Source organism: Gopherus evgoodei, chromosome 9 (genome assembly GCF_007399415.2).
Source record: "Gopherus evgoodei ecotype Sinaloan lineage chromosome 9, rGopEvg1_v1.p, whole genome shotgun sequence".
Lineage (NCBI taxonomy): Eukaryota > Metazoa > Chordata > Testudines > Testudinidae > Gopherus > Gopherus evgoodei.
This window is the reverse complement of record NC_044330.1, coordinates 29,949,586-29,971,601: the sequence shown is the minus strand read 5'-3', so window position 1 is coordinate 29,971,601 and position 22,016 is coordinate 29,949,586. Positions and strand designations below refer to the sequence as shown.

Sequence of the window (22,016 nt, the reverse complement as noted above, 5' to 3'; positions counted from 1 at the left end):
TGGTGATGATCCAAGCTAAACTAAGCCATCAGACTTTTGGCAGCTCACTCATTGCTATTTTATATTTGACTTAAGTACTGTTGCATTGACTTAGTAGTGATGTTGAGTTAACTCTCAAAGTGGGACTTTCTTTTTGGCCCAGTTATAGGTGGAGAATTTTTATTTTTTTACTCCACAACTAATTTCCTAAAAGGTTTTCAACCAAAATCTTCAAAATGAACATGACCTTCTTTTGAAGTATACAGGACACAAATCCTTACAAATCTTTAAACAACTTCTCCCTATTTGCACACTTATTATGATGCTCACAACTTTTACTCCTGGACGTGGTCATCACCATACTTATGTTAGTTGGTCACCCTTCATCTTTTTAACTTCCTTTTAAAAAACAGACTATAAAGAGGAAGTCATGTCACGGGACAGAGACGTGAGATAGCCCATCTCTATACAACTGTGGTGCAACTGGAATATTGAATTCAGTTCTAAATACCACATGACCAGAAAGATATTGTTGACAGCTTGGAGGGCGTTCAGAGATAAGCAATGAAAACATCCAGAGGGATTGATTTATAGAGAAAGATTAAAAGAATTACATATGTATTGCTTGGCTAAGAGATTACTAACAGATTGTCTACATGACAAAAATGTTAATGTATTCAAACATAACTGCAAAAGAGTCAAGCTAGCTGGCACAATGGTAACCGCAACTGACCAATCAGCATAGGACAGGGCAAGCCATGTCAGATAATCTTGATTAAACAGTGGCCCCAGAACAGTTCAATCACTGTTGACATCATGCCAAATATAATTTGCCCTGGTCTACAGTGACTGCTAAGTCATGTCCACTAACTGGACATTTCACTTTTCATGTTTGAATAAAGTGAAATTTCCTCATGCAGACAAGTAAGGAGTGGAAGAGACCGAGGACATAAGAATAAATAATTGAAGACTGTAAGCACCAAGGACAGAGTGGAATTATTTAGCAGAAATGGGATACAGTTATGATTAGGCATGCTGTTAAGAAAGTGAAAATGTAGGATGACTATCAGAAAAATGTTTCCGACACATGTAATGCGTTAGACTGTAGAATATTTTTCCAGCAGAAGCCCCATTGCTTGGGACTTCTAAAACTAGAATGGACAAAACACTCGAAAAAATGCACAACTGGGAACAATCCTGCACTGGCAGAGAAATGGGTTGGGTGATGTCTTCTGCATCTCTAGCACCTATTATTCTGTGAAAGATCTTCCTGCTGAAAAATTGATGTGAGTTCTGCAAAGGAAAGTTCACATTCTACTTATCTCTAACCTTAACTCCTCATAATTGCAATATTAATAAAAATGTCTTAAAAGGAAAGCCTCTAAATATTTCCATTACTTTAATAAACTGCTGCATGTGCATTAATGTGCCTTGGGATTTAATTTTTTTACTGATGGTAAAAATCATCCTAATACCTATTGTCTAAGCAATTCCATTGACTAGTCAGGGCAGAATTAGTATCAGTAGCATTTACATTGTTCTATAAATGGCCTGTGTGAAATCCCACAGGGTAGGCAAAATTCATCTGCTGTTTGTACTTCCTATTTTGCAGATGAGATAGTCTCAAAAGGCAGAGTAGGCTGAAGACTGGTTCGACAACTCTATACATGAAGTCTCAAGACTCTTGTCATTCTAGCTGTCTAAATTACTTAAACAGGACTCAGAGGGATTTAAAGGGGAGAAACGACATGACAAACAATTATATTCTAACACACTATTTATAACAATGCCCTTTCAGATTATTGTTCCACTCAGACTGACACATCACTGTAATCCCAGGGATGAATCAGGGGACTTAAGAGTTAGATCGTGCACAGCTTGTAGGAATAAAAAAAAACAACCGAATGAAGAGCTGACATTCAGGAAATATAGAGCGACTCAAGGATAAATTCTGCAGGGATGAGCTTAATTTATCAATGTCAATAACAATGGTGAACACATAGCAAGAATACATGCATATTAATTGAAAATAATTCAGATTAAATCACTGCAGTTTGACATTTTGAGATAGGCACTTTATCTTTTCAAGAAAGAGAGCACTATAAAATCTTTAATCTGAAAACACATCTTAATTGCATGTTATCACCTCCTAATTGCTTCTATATTATATTAAACATTTTGCTAATTACTAGCCTGATCATGGTGTAAATAGCTCCAGGCTAGAGCTCATATCCAGCTGAAGACAATTGGGCACAAGGAAGGCCAGAATGAAGTTTATCACTTTGGTGTAGAATCCTGGACTTCCATCATTATCACTGCCTATCACACTTTATCACAGGTTCCCTCCTGAAATACAAAAAGAGAGGCAATAATTTAGATCAGAGGGTGGGTTGCTTTTCAGTTAATCCATCTATTTCTAGCTCTAGATTTCTAATATTCCCCAGGGACAAAACTTGTCCGCCTACTACTGTCACTAATCTATTGCTCGAAGAGGGAGGCTGAAGTACTATTGGCTCCACCACAATGCTCAGTAATGGACATGCTTCTGGATACCTGGAGGTGCACTCCACATCTGAAACTAAGCAACATGAATGAAATGTGTTGCTGTGAGCAATCTACCCACTTAGCTTTAGATCCTGAGTAATACACAGGTAATATGTAAGGAGAACTGAGGCAGTACTTTGTGAATTCATTGATTATTATTTATTTCTTCATGTTTAAGCAAGAAAAGCCACTCATACAAAAAACTCTAGGTGACTTTATAATGTAGACGGCCATAAAGCAACAACTAACAATTTAGGCAATTACTGTACGCTTAAAAAAATTAACACATCTCATTTTCAAATATAAGAGAAGCATATACTTGCCCCTGAAAGCAGTTAGGAATGAAATGACTTTATGGCATTCCGAGTTCTAAAGGATGCTAGAGCTTTTCAGAATGTTGTTATGCTTTCTGAAAAAACTGATTCTGTAGGGACACATCGTTAGCCCAGTATACAGGTTGAGTAACCATTCAGCTCCTCCCACAGCCCATCCTTGGGCAATGCAAGTTCTATCAGTGCAAGAAGTAGGTACAGATGTCTGCATGAGGGTTCTTCATTCTGCACTCTTCTTTCCATATCAGAAACATATCCCTCTGCTTAGTCAGGGCGTACCACATGGGGAGGAAGTGGCCAGATTTTTCTCATAACAAGAACACTTTCATTTGTTATTATTTGTATTGTAGGTAGCACCCAAAGGATGCAATCAGGATGGGACCCCATTGTACTAGATATCGTACAAATAGATAGGAAAAAAATGGACCAAACTCTCTCTATGTGTCCAGGGCCTGCAGATTGTGATTCCTTTCATAAACCATCCAAGGGTTAATTACTCTGCTCCCAAACTCCTGTCTTCCAGGATTTTATGAAGATCCTGAGAGGAAGTGGGTAAAAGTAAATTATGAAAGGAGCAAAAGAAGTTTTTAAAAAGTGAACTGCACTCACTCTCATCATACATATTTTGTCTGTCTCCAGCCACCCTTCCCCTGACCCCCATCTACTTCACACTGTCTTACTCTCTTCTCTCCTTGGGTTTTACACGAATCTCTCCCCCATCCAGGTCCTACATCACACTCCCCTGGCAATCTGCTCAATTCTTTGTTCACCAATAACAGCATGAAATTGACAGAAATCTTGCTCTCTGAAATGCGCTGTGCCAAGGCTTCAGAAACTGGGCTTCTAGACAACCTTTGCTGCTGCTGCTAGTGTAGCCAGGAATGGAATACAACACAGGAAACCTAAAGGAAGCCATGATGCACAGCTCTCTGGTTGCCTGGCACATGTAAGAAATTTTAAGGGACTATACTCTGCCTTTCAGTGAGCCAGTAGCACAGGGCCTTGGATTTCTTTCTGCTTCAGAATCTTCTCACTCATTACTTCATGTTTCCTCCTTGCTTCCATTTCTCTTTCAATTATTCACTTTTGAATTTCTGAGTCTAGGATATGCTTATCCTCTTTTGCCCTTTCTTTCTCTCTCTCTTTTTAGGTTCTTGCCTATTTTAAAGGCTTCCAGACCCCTCTCTGTTCAGGATACCTCCTTTCTGAATCGTGAATTTGCCACTTATCACCCTTTTTTTATTCCAATATCCAGTGGACACCTGAGCTACATTCTCACACAAACAGCTAGTAACCAAAGTTGGGGAGAGGGAAATTTCTCCGCAGATGCAATGTTTTACCATTGCAGTTTGATTTTAAATGCATGAAAGAGGTAAAAGTGGCTTTAGGAGTATTTAGCCATATCATCTTTGAGCACTGGTGATATACACAATTTGAAAGAGATTCACTTATGGGACATAGAACTTTTCCAAATGTTCATTTCAATGAGTGCATTTTAAACCCACCCTATAAATAAGTGCAATGATATTTGCTTGCATGTGTTTTCTCATCCATATTCAAATATATTATCACAACAACCAGTAATTCTTGATATAAATGATCCTAAGCCATATAATATGGTCCATTAACTTGATTTTTAAAAGTATCTAAAATGTATGTAGTGATTTAAACAATAATATAAATGATATTAAGTATGTGCAGCAGCAGAGGCTATGGCCTCCTGAACAGAATGAATTTCCCCTTGGAGGGCACTGATTAGTTCATTTTTCCTAATGAAGCTTTCATTACCTTCAGAAGTTCCTTAGTTATGAAGCAGTTTTTGTCTGTTTGAGGGAAAGTGAACTAATGATTCGCAAGTTTGGTTTAGATGAAATTTTCATTTTGAATCTCCTCCTGTAGACTGACAAGAAATCTACATATAATAATAATGGCCAGGTCTTATTTAGCATTTTTCCTCCGTAACTATCAAAGCCAGGGTGGCAGAACGAGGAGGATGGAGGGAATAGCCCCCACAATGGAAATATTGGGATGGTCTGATGTATGTTTCTGTCCCCATAATATCTCACAGAGGCATAATGGGGGAGAAGCGGTGGGACCCAGAGATGGGGCTGGAGTGGCCACCATGATACATGAGATCAGGCTGGATGCTGAGGAACAAATAGAACCAGCTGGTTTAGGGGACAGGTGGAACTTGGCTCACGTGTGCCAGCTGCTGAGGTGAGGGGCAAGCGGGCAGCACAGAATACCCCCCAAATGGAGTCTCAGTATTCCCCTCCCTGTCCCCACTCCACCACACTCAAAGCCTTTTACAAAGGAGGGAAACATCATTATCCACATTTATACTTTAGGAAACGGAGGCACAGGGTATTGAGGCAAGTTGCCCAGTGTCATCCAGCAATGGCAGCTCCAGGAATAGAACCCAGATCTCTTGAGGTCTAATCTAGTTTTCCGTCCAGTAGTAGGGTTCCCAGAACCTGCCTCGTCCCACCTCTTCCTCCAAGACCCTGACCCCGCCCAGCTTCCTCTCCTGAGGCCCTGTCCCCTATTTGCTCCTCCTCCCCATTGCTTGTTGCTCTTCTCCTCTCCTCCCTCCTCCCACGTGCCCACCTGGGTCAGGAAGGACTCACTTGCAGAGCTGGGGCTAGGAGCTGCAGCTGCCCAATGCAGGTAGGAGTTGGCTCTGGCTAAGTAGGGGCTGGCGGAGCTGATGACCCAGCACCTCCCTGCTTCCCCGCCCACAGTAACCGGACTTTTGGTGTCCGGTCAGCAGATCTGACCAGACAATGTCATGTCCCTTTTTCGACTGGACTTTCCTATCCATCTGGCCATCCTATCCACTAATCCACATTGCCTCAAATTATGTAATCTGGCTACCAATGTACAGAGTTTGAGTAAGCAAATGAATACATGGGCCTGTTCCTCCTCTCACTGGAAGCAGTGAGAGTATTACCATTGCTGATAATCTCAAGGTAAGATTCCTTAGGCCTGAGTTGGCTATTGCTACACTTCATAACAACATACCATGAGCATGTGTTTATCTAGTTCCAGCCCTGATCCACCAGCTACAGCCCAGGCAGACTCTGCCCCATTGGGACTGTCTAGTGCTGCAGTCAGTGCTTATATTCTCACTAAGAGTGCAAGTATATCATCCTGCTTTTCCCCTGTGCAAGGGTGCAGGAGAGAGAGTTCTCTGTATCCTTTCTTACACACCTTGCACGTTCACACAAGAGTAGCCAGAATCAAATGGATTTTTTGGATATAATGGAACTGAAATGAACTGTTTTTAAGATAACTTGCCTTTACTTGCAAATTTGAGGTTTCTTTGGCAGTTCCTTAACACTACGTTGATCATTTACACTGTAGTTTATCATTTACACAGTATCGACGTAGGTAGTGCTTTCCAATAAGTGGACATCAATTCATGCTAAATTACTGCAGAGCTCCCATGAAATTACATCCACATGATCCCTGAAATCATTGTGATTAATGATATAATTTATATGTGTATGTTGATGAAAGATTCATAAATTAGTAGAGATTTATGGACTAATAATTTTGTTGTGCTCTAAGGTCCAGATGCGAATTACCTAAGTGATATTGTATTGACAGCCAGTTTTATGCTAGGATATCTTAAAGTGGTAAGGAGAAGGCAATATTTCTACAACATCAAAACAGTTTACAATGCACATTACTTAATAAATAAAAGTTCTTATTTCAGAATCTGTCTCTAAGGTATGAACCAGGAATAAGAGCTCATCCCTCACACCCATCTGCACATGCAGAAGAGTAAATTTAGGCTGGATGAATGCAAAGTACTTGAATCATAGGTTTTATGTTCACAACATATACACAGTGAAGTTAGATAAAAACACCACCACCACCACCTCTTGCTGGAAAGCTGCAATGTAATGCTACTTTATTTCTTAGAATCCAGAAAGATAAACACACAAGAACCCAAAACCAGAGAGAGAGAGAAAGAGAGGGAGAGAGAGAAAAGCAGGCTGCTCCCTAAAACAGAGAGGCACAACTCACCCGACCTTATACTAGGGCTGTTTTTCTCCAGACTCATTTTGATCACATGCTTCCCTACAGAGACCCCTAGCCTGAAAGCAGGACCAGGAACCATCTCCTCTTCTCTCCTTTCAACACTCTTCAAATGATAGCTTGCAATTCCAGCACTGTCCTCAGTACATCACACTGGATCCTATATTAACACAAATAGATGAAGAATTATTCAACAAGTTAATCTGCTCTGTTACTCTATGCAGATTGCAAGTGGAATTCAGACCCCTGACACCTCCAGATTCAGGTATGGGGCTACAGAAGCATACAGCAGCAGGTACTTCTCCAGCTTATTGCCTGAAATAGCAGCCGTAGCCCCTCTCTGTTCACACCAGTTGCACAGGGTATTGGGTGCACTGGATCTACCTAAATGCTGATTCCCCACTCCTCTACTGGCCCATCCTCAGACCACCACTAGTGTGGCCTTGCATGCTAGCCCACACTGGCTAACATTCATACCAGATCCATGACATGCAGAGGGTTCACAAGCATTGAATTGAATTGAACAGTGATCTTCCATATAGAAATAACACTATACAAATTGTTTATTTCATTTACAAAACTTCTTGAAATATTATGGTAGTTGCAGGTGCAAAATGGGAGGTGCTTTTATGACCCTTTAAAAAATTTAGTCCATGCTGCAGGGAGTGTGTACAGTGACAGTAACAGTGGTATCCTGTTTCTTCTCTGAACACAAATACCAACTGATAGCACAACAGGAGAAGAAAGTAAGTGAATTAAAAGTCTGGAGATTTTAGCAATATTTAGCAATACTAAAGTAACCATTTATAAAATGCATCTGTTAGAATGAAAATCACTGACAGGGTATAGATTTTAAATAGAAAACCTCTACAGGTCACAGAGTGTCTTGATTTTAGTCAATATACAATATCCATTTTTAAAAATAGGAAATAAAATTGGTGATGTTCACAGGTATTTTGAACAGTTTCTTAGGGCTTCTCTACACGATTGGATAATGCGCTCCACAGGACTGTGATTTCTAAAGCTCACCAACGTGTTACAAATTAATTGGTCAGTGTAGACCATTCTGCTGCGTACTACTGTGCTCTAATGTAGTACTGTTTCAAACAACTTTAAAGCACACCAGCAGGATCTACATGGACCAATTTGTATGCAATATGTTGGTGCGCTTTAGAAATCACACCCATGAAGAATGCATTCTCCCACCATATAGACAAGTCCTTAGATTGCTGTTAGGATGTTTGTGGGGTTTTTTTCCCCCCATTTGCTTTGGTTGATAAGGCATCTGATATTATAAATTAGCCAAATTTGTTCTTGTTTTATGTATTTACCGGGATATAGCACTTTAAATGCACACAGCATTTTAAACATGCAAAAGACAAAGTTCCTGCCCCAACTATTTTATAATCCAGTTTATTAACAATCTCACTTAGTAAAATCTACTGAGCTCTCAGAATGAGTCAGATTGTTTAGTGCTTTTAACCAATGCAATAATTGTTACTATACATTAGTAAGTAAACTGAGATCCCAAATGCTTCCCCTTTGAGTCTTCCTGTTTAGATTAGAAAGGCGACATTAATTTTTTGCTGACAGGTCTATAATTACTTGTGTAGCACTAAGTCAAATCAAGAGCAGAGTTTTAAGTACTGTACAATTTTGGGTATATTATCTGCTAACAAAGCATGTTGGAGGATTAACTCTATTCTAAAGAGAACCAATGCCAAATCTGTAAGGGAGAAATTACTGATAGTAATATTGCTAACAACAGCCAGCATGTTTCCAGGCATTTTACCTAGCCATATGCTAGTCCTTATGAAATCTGGAGCTACCACTTCACAATATACAGAATACCTAACTAATTTTCAAAAATCCTTGTTTAAGACCTAATTGAAAGGAAAAACCTCTCAGTCTTACAAAAGGCATTATTGCCGGAAATTAAACTGCTTGATGCTATGTATTGTTCTAGTGGTAGTCAGGAGGGAATATTAATTGAGATGTTCCATGGATTACAGTGTGTATTCCATAGTGGTTCACATGTTTCCTGGTGGTCTTTCCAACAGGAATAGCACAAATGAGGGGAATAAGACAGATCATTTTGAACCTTAGTAGTTAAGCCATTGTTCTGTTTTGCACAAAAGGTAATGCTTGGTTGATTTGCTTTATTTCTGTGCTGTTCTGATTTTTTCCCTGTGCACCCTAATCTCTGCCATTTCCTCTATGAGTCATCAGCAGCTGGACCCAGTGAGACCACAGGAATTGGCTCTTGGAAAAGAGCTCTAACGGTGCTATCACTCAGTTCAATTCTCTGTAAGCCAATCATGAATCATATGGTACAGACAAGAGTTTTATTTTGCATTTGCTTCTTAACAGAAATAAAAACCCAGGCTTGCCTTTGTCAAATAGACACAATGGCATATACTGTACCTATATCTATCTGTGCATACATATTAAAGACTAAGTGCTAGATTTTTAAAGCTATTTGGGCGGCTTCACTCAGCAACACTACATTTAATTCAGGAGTCTAAATCTCACTTTCAAAAGTTGACTCCTAAGTGCCTAAATCCATTTTGAAAATGAAATTTAGACTCCTAAATCAGTTAGGCTTTGTGATGCTGATCACAACAATGCATAAATACACCTCTACCCCAATATAACGCAACCCGATATAACATGAATTTTGATGTAACGTGGTAAAGCAGAGCGCCGGGGGGTGGCTGGGTGGGGGTCATACTCCCGCAGATCAAAGCAAGTTTGATATAACGCGGTTTCACCTATAACGCAGTGAGATTTTTTGGCTCCCGAGGACAGCATTATATCGGGGTAGAGATGTAGCTTTAAAAATCTGAGCCTAAAATCACCATTACAGCAAGTATGAAAAGATCATGTTATTTGGAATTCCTCTTAAAGATTCCCCTTTGCCCCCAATTAACATTTACTCTGAACAGATTGTAAACACAGATTTTTCTCTATTTATTTATTTAAATAAACAAATGTTTATTTTCTTTTAGCTAGTCTATGAGTCTATGAGTCTATGAGATCTAGAAACACAGAAATCCTTTAATTTGATCCACACCTCCAGTTCAATTGATTTGATTACTTGTTGCTGCTACACACCTGCTGCTGTCACTGCAGTAGTCTGCATTTTTGGTGTACACTTCTGCTATGTGACATAACAGGTGGATCTTGTAGGCTGAAAAGAATGGTTTGAACGGTAATTACTCTCTATCCCTTCTTATACAAATGCAGCAAATTTTCAGACCATAAAATAAGAAGACCTCCATAATCTGCCTCTAATAACTAGGCTAGTCAGCTGTCTTATTTTTTAACTAAGGCCAGAGCCTTAACGGCAGGAGAGAACAAACTGATCAGCTGCAATTTACATTCTGATGGAGGGCCACTTTTCATAGGCTCTTGTTCATTGCTGAGTCTCTGGTTTTTGTCTATAATACATAGTCTAAACGCTTTGGAGTGCCCTAGGGGATCTTTCTGACTCTTGGTAGGAGTTTCTTTCCTCTCCTTCAATTAAAACAAGTCATCCTTAATATTTAAAAAAGACCCTTATTGAAAGAATGTCTCATCGTTATTATCCTCTCAGGCTAACATCAGGCCTTCGGATGATGTCTTGCATACTGGTATGGAAGCTTTACTGAACTGTAATGGAACACTACTCAAACTGATAGTTGATGACATTCTGGAACAGTGGCCAGTCGAAGAGAATGCTACTTCAAGGATGAGGGGAGTTGATTTTATGAAGCACCGTGAATTATATGCTGATTAAAATGTTGATGAAGATTCTGCTCGGTGAATGGAAGGGGACTGCTCACCAACTGGATCTCTGAATTATCTTAAAGAGGTGCTAGGGTTAGGTCTATATGTGTGCATTTCATGAGCCAAATTTATTGTCAGTAGTCAGTCAAAGGTAAGTGCACTAGCTTTCACATGTATGAATCTAACTAGTAGGAAATCCTCTTGGAAGAACAAAACAAACAAAATAGAAAAACCCCTCAGGATTCTGGGCTTCAACACAGCAACTGAATATGGCTAACATGAGTCAATTGTGCCTAAATCAGACCATTCTTTATTATTATTATTATTATTGCATGATCACATTGGGATGGATGAAAACCTCAAGTAGATGGACAGGTTTCCCATTCACACAAGTGGTTAATTTTAGCAAGGTACTGTGCATTACCTAAAACACACGTTATTCTACAAGCTCAAACTGTTTTGATGTTTATGTACCTCAGATGTAGACCTAAATATCAGGCCACGGGCAATGTCCAGATTAAGGGTAGACTAATTCTTTCTAAACCCTAAAACCAAAACGTAGTGCTAGTCTCTTGAAGTATTTTTCCAACTAGATATTGATTACTGGCTGCTTGTAAGTTGTGATTCTGAGAAGAAAAACCCTACAAGCCTCCTTGAAGCCAGTACAGTACCTATTTTCACACACACTTTTTCAAATACACATATTTTAACTGCTGTTCTATGGAGCAATAACTTTTTCAAAGTCCAGAAAACACATATTCCAGGCAAATCAAAGTAGATGCAAAGTGTTTAGAAGATGGCTCTGCTGTAATTATGAACTTTGGAAGAATCCACAATGTTTCATGGCACTCAACTTCAAATTAATCTCTGATTAATATTGATTTATTTGCATGCATGATCTCTAGAACTATGAACTCAGTATTTTCCCCATATGTTTTAGCTTTTATCTATACAGCATATATTAGTGTTACTCAATTATTTGGCGCTGACAGTGTTCCAGCTCTCAAATACACAAAGAGGTTGAGATCAGCCCCGAGGGCTTCCACTTTCTCCCAGTTCTAACAGATGTATTTGTTTTACAGTAGAAATTGGTTTCTTGTTCTTAAAAATGTTTGAAACAACTTACAGCTGCTCCATTTTTATGCCATCATAAATATTCATAATAATTTCCAATGCTTTGCAAGTACATGGTGACTTAGAAAAAACTAAAGGTCTGGGTGGTACAGTGGAAAAGTCATCACCTTTTCACTTCTGTAAGAATTACAGAGACAGCTGCAGAGTCTGTGCACAACATCACGTGATACCGCTGGCAAGTGTTTTCCTATTTATTTCTAAAGGAAATCAGTGAGACGCCATTGCACTAAAACCCTGTGCAAACAAAGAGTCTGACGCCAGAGTTTCAACTTAAACGTAATGCCCCACAAGAAATCACAGGGTGTTTAATTGACAGCTCTGTAGTTATACTTACATTAGAACAAGTTCGTCACTATGCAACAGCACACTCCTCTAGCCTGTAGGGAAGAGAAGGAAGAGATGCGTAAGCTTGAAACTGCGTGGCGAATGAGGGAAGAACGGCAGTACAGGCAAAGTTTACTATGTTGTTTGGAAAAAGTCAGATTTCCAGTCAATAGCTGGCCCAGAGCAGTTATAACTAGTATGGCAAAGAACATTGACACCACTGACCTAGATAGAATCAAAGGGATCACAGTATCACAAGGATGTGAAATATATGGGGTCAAAACACACTGTCACCATCAGGCAGAGCTCTCTCTTTTTTCTGCAATTTGCATCTTAAGCAAAAATCAAGGGGCACATTTCTGAGGGGTGTCTGGCTAGGAAGGAAGGAAGGAAGAGATTGTTGTTATTATTTATATTTTTAAATACTTGGTTGCTGCATAGACATTAAAGTATAAGTAACTATACAAGTACATAGGTAAGTAGTACACAAAAAATCATGAGCACATGTTTGCTTATTTTGTTGGTGCAAACAGCTTTGTACTTACTATAATCAAACATTTGTATATGCATAGTGCACAGTTCTTAGATTATTTCACAGGCAGATATAAATTTTTTGTGTGCCATATGCATCTGTTCCTGTACATTGTGTGGATGCACATGGAGGCTGGGTAGATCCACAGTTGGAAATGTACATCTCTATATGTAAGGAAAAAATCCACTCACCACCCCTTTTCTTTCAGTCACCTTCTCTCCCCAATGTTTTTTCTTTTGTTTTTTAAAGAACTGTGTGAAATGTTCCACAAGTCCCAAGGAAAATAGGGACCATACGGTTTGGGGAAAAATGTACCTAATAAAATGTGCATTGAGACTGTATCAGGGTAGCCTGTAGACTGTACCAAGCTAGCCAGGGAAGTCTCTGGTCTCCTTACTAGTAAATAAAGACATGAAATGGAGATGAAATAATTCCATTCAAGAAGATGCAAGACTTTGAGGGCCAGCCCCAAAGCTATGCTGGCTTACACTAGCTGGCCCGAAATGTGTGAGTGATTTGATATCTCATTTAAGTATGCCCTAAATCACCCAGGACTTGAATGATATGGCTCAAGAGGAAAAGGTTCATAAAATGAACAAAAGCAAGATTTGTCACTACATTCAGGGGAAGAGATACATTTTATACTACAGCATTACATCTACCGTATACCCTTCCCAAAAAGTATTACTGGGTATAAGTGCACTATGGGTACATTTTTCAAAAGTGCTAAAGAGACTTAGGAGCCATTTTAAATGTGATTTAGGGGTCAGCTTTTCAAAAGATATTTAGACACCTTCAATTCATTTCAATGGAAGCTATGTGCCTAACTTGCTTAGGCACATTTCGAAATCCTATTAGATGTCAATCTGCACCTTGAGGTGTTTAAATACTTTTGAAAATTTGACCTTAAGTGCTTAGGTGTGAAGTCCTGTTAAAATCACTGAAGATATGTCTTAACCAAAAATAATAATAATAATAATGGTGGTCCTTAAGTCAAGTTAAGTAACACAGATTTAAATAGCAGTGAAAACACGGAAATCATGCTTTCAACTCGGGTTAGCAGCTCCAGTTAAAGCCTAGAGGTGGGCAGGGGTGGGCCTGTGAGCCATTTTAAGCCAGCCCGCGAGCTCCCACTGGGGTGCTGGGGCAGCGCTCTGGCCAGGGCAGTGGGTTGGGGCACACCAAGTGGCTGGACCCCACTCCGGCCGGGGCGCTGGGTCAGGGGCCACACCATGCAGCTCAGCTCTGCTCCGGTGCTCCAGCCAGGGCACAGGGTTGGGGCCGCACCATGCAGCTCCCAGAAGCCGTGTCATGGCTCCGCTCCAGCTCCTACGTGCTCCAATGGCCCCCTCCAGTGCTCCAATAGAAGCTGCAGGGGCGGTACCTGTGGATTGGACAGTGTGCAGAGCTGCCTAGCCGTGCCTCCTCATAGGAGATGGAGAAGGGACATGCCACTGCTTCCGGGAGCAGCTTTAGGTAAGCGCTGCTCGGAGCCTGCACCCCATAGCCTCTCCCAATGTCCCAATCCTCTGCCCCAGCCCTGATCCCCCTCCTGCTCTCCAAACCCCTCGATCCCAGCCCAGAGTACCCTCCTGCACCCCAAACGCATCAACCTCAGCCCCACCCAGAGCCCGCACCCCCAGCCAGAACCCTCACCCCCTCCCTCTCCACAACCCCAATTTTGTGAGCATTCATGGCCCGCCATACAATTTCTATTCTCCGATGTGGCCCTCAGACCAAAAAGTTTGCCCATTCCTGGGATAGGACGTCTGGAATGGAACTCAAACGGCTAAGCTGAGTTGAAAGCCAAGTTGCCATGTCTTCACTATTAACCTGCAGTAAGAAAACATGCACTTTTGGGTTTTTTGAAGTGACGACATACCTCGAGAACCAAGTTCCTGAGTCCACGCTGAGCATTTTTGAAAATCTTCATTCTAGATAAACTAAAAATAGAATGATAGAAATAAAATAATGCCATGAAATAGTCATATTTTGATTCATTGTTTTTTCTTAATGTAGCTTGTAACTGAAGTCACATCCATACATCTTATGCAAATCACATATAGTGTCATATTGATAAGACACATTCATTTTGTAACCTCCCCAATAGGCCATGTTTAAATGTCTTTTTCTCCTCCATTAACTTTAGCTAAGTTTGTACTATGCCTATGAACCTGCAGAACATTTTTTTTTAATTTGCCAACTAGGCAGGTTTTTTCAGTTATCTCAAGTCAACTCTGAAACTCTGGATGCTGTTTTTATGTTGCTGAACACTATCCAGTGTTCAGTCTGTATAAAGTTCTAAAGAAAATGCATCCTTGCCAGGGCCAAATGAGGGGAAGACTTCTACCTAGTTTTTTTAAAAAAAAAGATTAGTCAAGCCAACCTCACAAAGTAGATGATAAGAATGTATATAAAATTGCACATCATACAGCCAATATATAATATTCAGGGTGCCACATGCAGAAATTATGTACAACTGAAGATGTGTCTGTGAAGTCAACCACTTTAATTAAACATCTCTAAAAAAATCTATGACGAAAGCTATTTTTGGTAAAGTAGAAATTGTATTGAGAATGACTTTATTTTAAAATGAAGTCACATTTTCAGCAAGCCACATCCTTTTTACACTTCACAGACATGACATGTCATTAGGAAACTGTGTTATTCTTGGTTACATTGGCATGTCATGTTACAGTACATTAGAAAACATGATGTGCAGATATAACCATGCATGACCATTATCCAAATGACACATTAAATCCTGGCAGTTCAAAGAGAGAGACATCTGGCTTTTTGCACATTTTCAACATACATTGTAATCAGTCCAAATTTAAGAGATGAATAAACTAACAAAAAATTGCAAAAATACATTTTAAAAGATACTATGTTTCATGCAGTCTTCATCTCAAGTTCACAGCATAGCACATCCCATACAGCTCACACAGTATCATCATCCTGGTGATAACTAATCATATTTTCATAATTGGCCTTATTCTAACTCTTGCTGAACATATGAACAAGATAAATCTTGTAATATTAAAAGACAAGGAAATAACCTTTTATTATCTCCCAACTTATTGTATTTGATTTTACACTGTATTCCTTCTCTTGGCTGTTGCTGTATGTTAGCATCTGGGACTCATCACTCACAATGGCATTTCAACAAAGATGATGTCACCACTGCCAAATACTTTAACAAATGTGGCTACTGCATAAATCTAAAGAACTGCAACACAGGGCAAATTATGTTTAAGATGAGAGACAAAATGGATAGCTCATACCACAAGTTTAAATGTATTAAATATAGAGTCTCTTTCCAGAGGGAAGAAATTGAGCAAAAACGGTAAAGCTGGGGCATTCTTTTTCTGTAAGACAGTTTGGAAGAGCTTTTGATCTCACAGTGTCTGTTACAACCTCAGACAAGGTTAAGTTTACCCTTAAAGTTAACATTCGTATCCAGCTTCCCCTGCTCATGAACAGAGTAACTTAATCACCAACTAAAGAGAATTCAAAATGCTTTAGAGAATATGAACTGACACCACTTGTACTTGATGATGAGAACATGAAAAAGGATGGGTTTATTGCTGTTACTAATTTTATTAGTGATTCTGGGCCCAATTCTCCTAGATGCTGTGTGCCCTCAACTCCCAACTCAGAGGCCCCTGCCAGCAGAAATGGTACAATTTTACAGCACAAGAAAGTAGCTGTTGCAGGGGGCTGCAGTGCACACTGTTTGCATATCATAGAAACCTCCCTCCCCTCCCCCAGTGTGAGTTCCTTGTGTGGCAACACTCTGGGAGCACAGCAGGGCAAGGATGAGGCAACCACTGTTGTGCAAAACTTCCCATCACGCACCTCTCAGCAAATGCTGGCTGAGGCTACTTCAATCATTGGGCTGTTCTGCACCTGGGGGTGGGGAGGGAATTCCCCTCTCTCCACTTTTACCTATGCATCTGTTCAAAACTGAGCCAGGCTACTCAGGCTGGCCCAGGATTTGACCCTTTAAATACAGATTTGGGGTAAAATATTCAATTCAATATTGACCCATCCCTTCAGAAATTAATAGAATTTAAATGATTTCACCAACTTAACAGTGAAGGAATACAGGAAATTCCACTCTGCCCCAGACAGAGTTACAGCACTGTGAGAGGAAGTGCAAGCTCACCCATCCTGCCCCCACACTCAGACTCCATGGCCCATAAATCTATGGCCCTTCCAATGAGGTTGCAAACAAAATACCTGATGCGAAAATGTGCTGAACACCCTGAACTCCCACTAAAGCCAATGCTCAGCACTTCCCAGTATGAAGTTCAATGGTTCCAATTAGTAACAGTTTCAGTGGGGTTTTTTTGTGGGGGACAATAGTTTACTAGGAACTTGACTGAAGCCAAGTCATTTTACATAAGCTATGAAAACAGTCAAATTTGTGATTATTAATGACCTGAACTGGACTAAAATTAAAGCAGTGATCATGATTTTGAAGGCTTCTTATCTCTTTATCAGACTCATGAACCACCGAGTCTCCCTCAATCTCTATTTATTAAGTTTAATAAATACTGGAGATAATTTAGCAGTAAAAACAAGATGACATCTTATAGCTAAAATACAAAAGGAACCGAGATTATACAGAAAACATCAAATGAGCACAAATGAAAGTACAACACATGTCAGATACAGAAACGAGGTTGATTATTTTTACACTACATAGTGAAGCATGAATAAAATAAAATCAACTAAACCCAGGTAGGGAGCAATTTCAAAAATTAAACTAAAATAGAGTTAACCCTATTTTCAATCTAACCAGGAAAATTCATCTGCACTTCACTTCTCACCAGGAGCTATTATTTTCAGCTCTCAGATACAACATCTTGTATCCAGAAGCAGCAAGAACAGATCAGTATTTTTCCCCACATATAGGAACATGAGCCACGGTACATCTACAATATCCCTTTATACTTAACGATACCAGTACTTGCCACTTTCAAACACTTATCTTAGTTTAAAATTTCTCTGACAAAACTGAGCTTAAGGATAAGGGAGTTTTACAAAATGTCCTGATCTTTAACTCTGCTGAACATGCAACCAGTTAATGGAAAACATGGAGATGGATATTTTCTGAAAGCTCCTTACAGCTATGGACAAACATAGTGAGATAACAATGGCAACTTGTTTGGCTTACTAATTGTAACCAAATGTATGCCATTCTATCAAAACATTCTCAGGAGGATGTCAAAGACTTTTCTCTAAGCAAACATCTTGTGTCATCCTTTTACTGAAATGGAACAAGAGTCTCACATAAAAATAGCATCAGAGGAATTCTCATAGAAGTTAAAATATATATAATGGATCTTTGAAAATGCATCTTTGGAGTTACATTAATTATTTGCCCTAGCTGCACCTAAAATGTTTCTGGCAAAAGAATAAATGTAAAAATAAAATTACATAAACCTTTTTAAAAAACAAGAACATGTTTCAAAACAGACACAAAGAGTGCTTTCAGTTACTCTGCTTCTCTTTTTTGCTGTGTTCTGACAGGAAGCATTTTTGTGTGTGAAATCTATCTCTTATAACACTACTCCAAAGAAAGCAAAAAATTCAATACCTGATTTTAATACTTCATATTGAGCTGACCTATTGTGCAAATTGTAGTAAGTCCTAGTATTGAGAAGTAAACAAATATCTGGGGAAAAAAAATAAAGGTTTCCATCTGAAACAATTGGTGAAATTCAATAACATTGAACTTCTAAGGCCATGCACTTTTTCCCCCATGCCATATGTGGTGAATTTGTAATCAAAACACACATTCAAGCAAAACTCCCAAATATTTTTAAGACATTCAGTTATTATCGAGCTATGAAAAATTCCGATGTGCTTTTCTGCTGAAACAACGGATGAAAACAAGCAAAAAAATCTCATATTTGTAACCAATCCTGAAGACCTTACATATATTTTACATAGGCAAGACTCACACTGATGCCAATGGAAGTTTTTCCTGGGTAAGCACTGAGGTCCCAATTCAGTAAAGCACTTGCCATATGCATAAGTCCATCCCTTTTCAATAAAGCATTAAACCACATGCTTAACTGTAAGACCATGCTTAAAGTTCCCATTTACTTCAACAGGACTTAAGTATGTGTTTAAAGTTAAGCACATGTGTGAGAATTCAATGAATCAGGGTCTAACTAAAAGAAAATCAACTAAGATCTTCAAGATTTGGTCCAAGATGTACCAGAAGAGTACAATCTTGTTCCATTAAAGTCAGTGGCAGAACTCACTGATTTCAATGGCATAGGACGGAGACCTGAATGTAATAGTAGAATGTCCAGGCACTCAGGCTGATGCAGGAATTACTGGATGAAATCGTAAGGCCTGTGTTATGGAATTGATCAACCTAACACAATGGTGCTCTAATAGTATTAGGATTCTTAGGTGCTCCTATAACAATAACAAGGTGAGAAAGATTGTTTTCTAATGGCACTTTATTTTCAGAGCAAAAGGGACTTTTGAAGGGACTCATCCCAACGGAATCTCAATGAACCTGCAAAATAGTTTTACATCAAATTTCTCTAGAGAAACATTTCTCTATGGGGAAACTTATCAAAGACTCCTAGACACTAGAATAATATGATGGGGAGACTGCTTGCTGCTGCAGGTAATTCATTACCCGTAGACTTCTCTCAGCTCTGACATCCCAGAGATAGACTGCAGAAAGTGTTCCTAATGCTGCTTTAAGGGCTACTGGGAGGTAGAGAAGGGTGGGAACTGTATCTGGTTATGAACAACTCTTCCTAGGACCACCTGTCAAGGAGGGAAAGAAATCCAAAGGGCAATAGGTATTGGCTAATGGACAACCCAGTCCCACCATGTCTCACTCACACTTTTGAAATAGAACTGAAAGTTCAAAAGTGAGCAATTAAGGACAATGGGTTGCTGAAAAATGTTGCCAGGAATGGTTCCATTCCCTAGGACTCTGTAACATTTGCTGTTAGGTCTTGATTTCTCCAAACAGCTTTTAACAATCTGCTCAATGGACTGGGCAAAAGGAGGTCAGAAAGTAAAGAGGAGAATTAATACTATAGTATCACTAACTTTCTCAGACTGGCAAGAGGAGGAAGAACAGCAGAAAAATATAGGTCCCTGTTCTGGCAGCACTTAGGAACTAGATCCGCCAGCTAAGAAAGCTACTGATCATTGACCTGTATCCACCTCAAAGTCACACATTTACTAAGGAAGCTCCCTATAAAAAAAACGCCCAAATCTCTTCAAGCTGTGCTGCCATTGCCCTTTGGGTTGCCAGTCTGAGAAAGTTAGTGATACTACGGTATTCATTTTCCTTTTCTTCACTTTCCTTCCTCCTTTTACCCTGTTCATTGAGCAGATTGTTAAAAGCTTTTTGGAGACAGCAAGAACTAATGGCAAATGTTACACAAGGAGAGACTGAGTTTGCTACTGTTCCCATCAGTCCTTCTAAACCAGTTTAGCTAGTTGCAGAAAAGCAAACAAAAGGGAAAACAACAAATGGCCATCTTCTAATACATGGGCTTCTATCAGTTGAACTGAAGAATATGAGAAGAACTGAAATGCACGATGTCAGAAGAGATGTTGGTATAAGGGGAAGGACTGTAGAGAGACAGTGATCTTAGGTACTTTGGCTCAGGGACCAAAGTACTGTAGTGGAGGAGGATTAGAATTAATGAACTATATTCTCTCTTCTTGCAACAATTGTGTGTAATTCCCTCCCCTCGCACCCCAATGTGCATACATCTGGTTAACCAGCAGGGACCAATTCAGAGCATGGGACTAAAATATAAGGAAGAGGAATCCAAAAAGCATGACTTCTTGCAGCATTTAAGGGCTTTCACGTTCCTAGATGAAAATGAAATGAAAACTAATTAATAGAACAATTTTTTTCAAATTAACGACACAAACAAAATAACAGTAACTCCTTCAATAAGGTTAATTTTACTTTTGTTAGAGATAATGATTACAACTAAGAAAGCAGGAGAATATACAATTAGTAGCTTAGGTCCCAGGTTGCGGAAAATATTTTTGGAACTTCTGCTAGCAATATCCAGAAATAAATTTAATGAGCAACTGCCTGACAAGGGCTTTTGACTCCTCACAGATTGTTTTTCAAGATCTAGTATTTTATTTTTATTATTATTTCTTGCAGCCCTGATTTTTCCTCATTTCACATTCTCCAGTGAGATGAGCACTACAAGACTCAAAGGTTTCAGGGGTGTGTGCAAATATTTCCTTAGGTTTTGATCTAATGACTTTGCATTCCCTGAGTTTCGCTTTGAGTTTGGGGTTTGAAATGAACCTCAAAACTCAAAGCAAAACTCATTCAAAAGCTGCTAAAATTGCACATTCTTTTGCAGTAAGACCATGTGAAACTGTAAGTTACTTTTGCAATCATTAGCCAGCAGATTTGGAATAAGTATCTCAAAATAATTTCCCTTCCTAACAGTTGTACAGATTATTGTGGGCCCTCTAGGATTAAAACCTGTAAACACAAACTCCCTTTAATAATAATGTAGAAAATCCATTTCCTCTGGTATGTGACATACTCCCACAATGGTCTGCAGGGTTAGATAAAATTCTTGCAATTATCTATGAAAAACAGCTCAGTATATACATTTCAATTTCCCATTGGCTCTCTGATACACTTTAGTGGGACAGTTCCATGGTCATACAGGTTTTCCATACTGAGGTTAGAACTAATGGTCATCTACTTCTAACACATAAGATCTGATCACTTGAGCTGAAGGACAATATCCATTGCCTAGGCCACTAAAAGGGTTTATATACAGCAACAAAGGAATGATAATCTCATAAACCTGAGCAGGGCCCACATTCCGCCATGTAGAAGGCAGTGATATAGCTAAAGGGTAGGCAAATTCAAAATGCAATTAATTTAAATTCTGAATTCTGTTGATCACAAATTGAATTATAAGATGAAAAGTATAATAATAAATACTACATTATACATTTATAGAGAACTTTTAATTAAGAAGGAACCCAAGGCATCTTAAAAGATGTGTCAAGTATCAGAGGGTAGCCGTGTTAGTCTGGATCTGTAAAAGCAGCAAAGAATCCTGTGGCACCTTATAGACTAACAGACGTTTTGGAGCATGAGCTTTCGTGGGTGAATACCCACTTCCCACATGCATCTGAGGAAGTGGGTATTCACCCACGAAAGCTCATGCTCCAAAACGTCTGTTAGTCTATAAGGTGCCACAGGATTCTTTGCTGCTTTTAAAAGATGTGCTGCACCCACCATTGAAATATAGCCACATCAGAGGTAGAATGTGATACCCATTGAGAAGTAACAACAGAACACATCAGCTGTCAGG

At 39.3% G+C, this 22,016-nt stretch overlaps 1 long non-coding RNA gene across 1 annotated transcript in view; it reads right to left on the bottom strand.

Annotated features, from left to right (window-relative positions):
• Positions 1–1,751: 1,751 nt before the first annotated feature.
• Positions 1,752–22,016, bottom strand: part of LOC115657513 — a 35,090-nt gene continuing 14,825 nt past the window's right edge. The window contains exons 2-4 of the long non-coding RNA XR_004001992.1: positions 14,540–14,600; positions 12,136–12,178; positions 1,752–2,325 (exon numbers count right to left, since the gene is read on the bottom strand). This is a non-coding gene — a long non-coding RNA (uncharacterized LOC115657513). The remainder of the gene's footprint in view (positions 2,326–12,135; positions 12,179–14,539; positions 14,601–22,016) is intronic.